This window comes from Macrobrachium nipponense, chromosome 4 (genome assembly GCF_015104395.2).
Source record: "Macrobrachium nipponense isolate FS-2020 chromosome 4, ASM1510439v2, whole genome shotgun sequence".
NCBI lineage: Eukaryota > Metazoa > Arthropoda > Malacostraca > Decapoda > Palaemonidae > Macrobrachium > Macrobrachium nipponense.
This window is the reverse complement of record NC_061100.1, coordinates 24,512,683-24,518,946: the sequence shown is the minus strand read 5'-3', so window position 1 is coordinate 24,518,946 and position 6,264 is coordinate 24,512,683.

Sequence of the window (6,264 nt, the reverse complement as noted above, 5' to 3'; positions counted from 1 at the left end):
CTGGCATGAATGACACAAACAGTTTATCAAGACTTAATGTATGGGACGAAGGCAAGGGACCCTCCCTTCTTCCCGTGTCCCTCACGGAGGAGGTGAGGCAGGACCTAGCCTGGCTGGACGACTGGGGACCTTGTAAGAGGAGTGCCTCTTCGCACTCACCCCCCCCCCCCCCCCCCCTTGAGATGTTGCTTTTCTCAGATGCATCGACCAAGAGATGGGGCACACACCTGGAGGAGTTGCTGACTGCAGGCGAGTGGGACCATCGAGACAAGCACCTTCATATCAACGTCCTGGAGCTCAAGGCAGCATTCCTCGCTCTCCTAGAGTTCCAGGACCGTCTGGTGGGACACAAGGTGGTGTTGATGAGCGACAAAACCACAGTAGTGGCGTATGTCAACAATCAGGGGGGCCTAGTGTCCCTCCTGCTGCACCAGTTGACGCTGTAGGTGCCCACTCAGTAGAGCTGTCGGCCCGCTACTTTCCAGACAAGAGGAATGTGGTGGCCGACAAGGTCAGCCGTTAGGATCAGGTGATAGGAACCGAATGGTCCCTTCATCCAGACATCGTGGAAAGGCTCTTCAACCTGTGGGGGCGTACAGTCGTGGATGTGTTCTCCACACGGCACAACAGAAAACTCCAGGTTTTCAACTCGGTTGTGCCGGACCGATGGGTAGCTGCAGAGGACGCTCTTCAACATCCGTGGGACAACCTCTTCGTCTATGCCTTTCCCCAGTTCTGTCTGATTTGCAAAGTGATCAGCAGGGCGCTGATCACCCCGAACCTTCGGTTAATCCTGGTGGCACCCAAATGGCCTCAAGCCGTTTGGTACCCGGACCTGCTGGCTCTGCTTGCCGAAACGCCGAGAGAGATTCCCCCCTGGCACAACCTCCTGTGCCAGCCACACATAGAACGGTACCACCGGTCCGTCGAGTCCCTGTGTCTTCACAGCTGGCTGTTATCCACCATCTCATGCGAGCGAGAGGCTTTTCTCGCAGCGCAGCAACAGAAATGGCTGGATACCTCAGACAGTCCTCTGCTGCTGTCTACTAGGGGAGTGGTCCATCTTCTGTGGTTGGTGTCGTGGACGGGGTCTCTCTCCTCTCAGAGCCACTCTTCAGCAGGTAGCGGATTTCCTCGTCTTCCTTCGCCGAGAGAAGCTCCTCTCCGTCTCTGCAGTTAAAGGATACAGAGCCGCCCTGGCCCTAGTCCTTAAACTGCGAGGTGTGGTCGTCTCCTCTTCTTTCGAGATCTCCCTCCTGATGAAGAGCTTCGAGAGGTCTTGCCCACCCAGGGAACTCAGGCCCCCGGGGTGGGATGTGACTCTCATCCTTAGGAGTTTGACTTGCAGACCCTTTGAGCCACTCCGAGAGTCGTCAGACACTTCTTCATGGTCTTTCCTTCGACGTCAAGCATTCCAGGGGATGGGGATCCGTGACGCTCAATTTCGTCCTGAACTTCGTAGCGAAGACTCAAAATCCTTCAGTCCCTGACGACTGGTTCGAGTCCTTCACGATCCCCTCTCTGAAGGATTTCACCGATAATGATGTGGATGAGATGCTGCTTTGTTCTGTGAGGGCGCTACGGCACTATCTGAAGAGAACTCGGCACCTCAGGCCTGAGTGTCGACGCCTCTTCATTAGCACCGGGGTTACCAAGAAAGAAGTTTCCAAGAACACTCTTTCTTTCTGGCTGCGAGAGGTGATCAGGAGGGCGTACGACACAGCTGGTAGTACGACACCCGTACCCTTCGTCCGAGAGCCCACGAAGTCAGAGGTATTAGTCCAAGCCTTGCGTTCCGCAAGAACTACTCCCTGGTGCAGGTCCTGAAGGCAGGGTTTTGGGCCAACCAGACCACCTTCACTTCATTCTACCTTCGGGACATCACCCACAGATCCTTGGACACTTTTTCCTTGGGACCCGTGGTGGCTGCTCAACAAGTTGTGTAGTCTACCCAGCACCCGAGCGGACAGAACAGCATTGCATCCTTGTGTGACTGCATGAATGGACGAGTGAAAGAGAGTGTGACTGGCTTCTCTTCCTCCTTCGTTCTTCTCCTCTACCTGTGGGGAGAGGGCCGCGGTCGTCACTACGCTGAACAGGAGGCCAATGCAGGTAAGCTACACAACCAAGTTCCATTCTATCCATTTCAGTAGGGATAGGAGTGTTTATTCACCACTCCCCGACAAGGCGGGGGAGTGGAAGCCAACAAGAGACAAACCCATGACTTCATTTTGGTTCTTGAAGTAGGAACTAGTTCTTGCCTTTTGCTATTTATAAGAGGTACGCTTGCCTCCCTCTTATAGATCTGGTCCAGAAGTCTGACCACTGATCCTGCAGTGCACACCCCGATCAGCTGGGCAGAGGCTAGGATCCCTCCCTCTGCTCTTACGACCAGGGAGGGAATCCAAGGTAGGACGAATACCAGTCTGTTCATAAGACTCAGATTCCACCCACCAAGAAGAGAGCCTTCCTGTTGTTAAAGGACCGAAGGTTTGTATACGTATCGGAACAAATAACAATTTGTCGGAAATTGTATTTTTCCTAACTATACAAACCTGAGGTCCTTTACATATAGCCCCACCTCATGCCACCCCTCACTCTGCGTTTCCTGGGCCTAAAGCAAAGTGACTCATCTCCTTGCAATCGAGCTGACCGCCAACTGCCGGACAAGTACTTAACTACTGAACCCCCTTGTTCGAAGCTTACGACCGGTTCAGCTGCCGCTAAGTACCCTCCTATTGTTAAAGGACCTCAGGTTTGTATAGTTATGAAAAATACAATTTCCGACAAATTGTTATTTTCTGTAAATAATATATATATATATATATATATAGATATATATATATATATATATATATATATATATTATATATATATATATATATATATATATACTGCAGTCAGCAATATATGAGAGTCGGGATGCCTCTTGCCTTTTATTCCACTCCACTGGCATAATAAGGGATCGTCATCTGACATTTTTGATCAATTTCCATTGTAGTCTTGCCGCATGCGACCACATGAATCTCATGATTTGTATGGTTTTAAAATGAGATTAATTGATGTAGTTTCCTGTTTAAGAGCCTTGGTCTGGGTAAAATTCATTTTTAAATACGTATCCAATATTTGTTTATAGAGACATTATGAGAGGCCATTTGCTATTACAATATGCGTTTAGAAACGTCGTCGATAAACACTTTTCTGAACAATATGTAAAAAAATTTATATATGTTTATATAATGTATAGTGTATGTGTATATATAATGCATTATATACGTATGTATATGTATATCAATTAAACACAGGTGAAGAAAAATATGACATATTGGGTGCAGGTGCTGATTGGTTTCGACTATTTCTTAGCTATTTCTCAGCTATCAACGAAGGACCGACACACAGTGGAAGAAATTCACAAAATATACGTACCAGACTGACTGAGTGACTGGTTATCGAAGCTAGAGATATTTAAAGTTTTTGAATTTTGGAAACTACTCGAATGCATAATAACCCATTCCTTTAAGAATATTTTGTACTATCGTGCACAAAACTCCGTTCCCTTAGCCCTACAAAGCGTGAACGTGAATCCGCCGACTATGATGGGAAGGCCTTCAGTAATGACGTTTTATTAGCCTCTATCTACGAGCCTGCTAGGTTTACCAAAGTTTCCCTTTAAATCTCTTTGGAGATCACTGCATATTTTTGCCAATTATTCTGTGGCTTCCAATAAGCAATATCCCAAATACGATGCATACCAGGTGCTTTGGTGAGATTTTATCGAAGAAATCAATTAGACACGGCCTTGAAATTCATGAGTTTCGTATTGCTCACTCATGTCATCAATTTTGATACCCCTGTGCAGGAGCGATATACAAACGAGACTGCATTCTTTATCTAATAATACCAACTAACATTCCAGGACCACTCATTTTTTTCTTCTAGTATAATTCTTTATAAAAGTATTACCCTCTGGACTCCTATAACCTGTTTGGATCATCTATATTGCGTGGAGGATATTGCAAAATATTAGGTTTTCAATGAAAAGTAATGTCTCATTTAAACGGACAATTAATTCCATGCGCAGTGGTGTATTAAGTATTAAAAAAATTTTTCAGGCAACTTTACTTTGATCTTTTTAAACTTTAATACATAAAGTGGTGTATGCCATCTTCACCGATCGCTTGTTAGGTTTAATAGCTCACCCCATCTGTAAAATTTAAATCGCCAGATCCCTTCGGGTTTCCTGTCGTTATCACCTGCTTGGAAGCACAGCTTATCTTCCCTAAATATCCTAAATACAGTGTTGCACTGTCTTTTCCTTAATAATTCGTGTTGAGTTGACATGACCGTTAATTGCTGCAGTCCTGGATTGCAATTAGGCAATTTAAAACTAGCGTTAACTTTAAATGCATTAGTTTTTGCCAATAAAAAACCCAACCTTACACTTTCACCCTTTATCCTAAATTACAGTTGCAGCGCAAGTATACATTTACACTAATTGCATTATAAATATTAATCTAACATCGGGTCACTTACCACCAAAAATCCAACCAAAGCAAACATAATCATCAAACTCAGTTTTCCCATTTCTAATCCCCACTACTTACTGCAGGGCAGCCTTTTAATCTAGATTCCAAGTTAATTCCTATATTAATGCCGCATTGTACAAGGGACTAAACGGGTGTTTTTTTCTTTTTTATCTCAGCTATCAGAACACGGAATGCTACAGGATGAAATTACAAAATATAGTCAAAGTCAATTTCCTTTATATTCGATAACAATTTGATATACAGTACTGATCCAAATTAAAACTTAAGACAAAAGAAAAAAAAATTCAACATCTTATGTACTCTTTCACAATCAGGATCAATTTTATGTGGTTAAAAAAATAGGTAATTGCAGGATGATACACACTGACACTGGAATCTTAATCATGAATCTACGGTTACAGATTGATCGGTCATCATCATCATCCAGGTGCCATATCCCCAAGGTCGTCGGCAATCATGGCTCGCCATTCCTCTCTATGAATGATTTATCCTCAAAACCTGTTTTCACACTTTGAAACTATTATTAGGAAAGCCTCGGCTTTTGTGACAGATTAAAAAGGAGTATTCCACGAACTAATCACACAATTGCATTCAATTCTGAGTAAAGTCACCAGTAAAACATGAAAAGCAACTGGAAAAACTTTGTACAAAACTAAATTAAACCTTAATATAAAGAAAGAAATATAAAGATAACGCTACTAATGCAAGTTAACTGTTAAGACCTGAACTCTTAGTCCAGTTTTATAAAAAACTATCAGATTTATACAAATCATTGCATATGTACAAAAAATTAAGTGCGACGCTAATCTACTGAAATGACTATATTATCAATTTAGAAAATTACATGTATAGTCAAGTTAAAACTCACGGTTATCTGCAACTGATAAAAAAAACTCCAAGGACTCGCACAGTAGGCAAACACGCCTACTATGCAAGCCCTTGGGAGCGCCTCTATCCGATCAGGGGCACCGGCCCCGATGGGGTGGAGCAAAAGAAAAACAATAGGATATTGAGGATATTGAAGTTCTGAAGAATCTCGGGATAGGTTTTCTCTTTTTTTCAACCAGTCTTCAATATTCATCGAAGTATAATTCCCTGAAATGTTAAAAGAGCATTAGAAAGTTGAATATATTAAAAAATATCTAAAGCCATTTAATTATTTTGACAAAATTGTTTAAAGTAAACTTTCTTCCAGTTCACTCACTAACTCCAACAATTTTTATGTTATTGTCCTTGTAAGGAAAAGACTTCATAATTAAGCATTCATTTCATACAAAACTTGCTAAAATTGGTTGTGATGAACTAGATGCACAATGGGAAAACTTAGTTTTACTGTATATTTCTTACTGTAATAAACCAAATTCCAACACGTAGGTCCTCGGCAAGATCTGATCAAGAAAAAATATACTAATACTAAAGAAAAATATTAATCCTAGACTTTTATCACGATTTATTAAAGATCTAGGAAAAACTTTTACGCAAACAGTGCAAGCTTAAGTATTATTAAAATGAAAAACTCACCGCCAATTAACGAAATAGATACTTAAATTATATCAATTCGTAGGGACCACATGGAGATAGCGAGATGGGAAAAGTACAAGTCGGTGCGGAACAAAAGACCGTATCTGCCTCGCTGACCGTCACCGAGACCAACCCACGCTGTCGAATTAAGAAAGTGAAAAAAAAAAAAAAAAAAAAAAAAAAAAAAAAATACTGA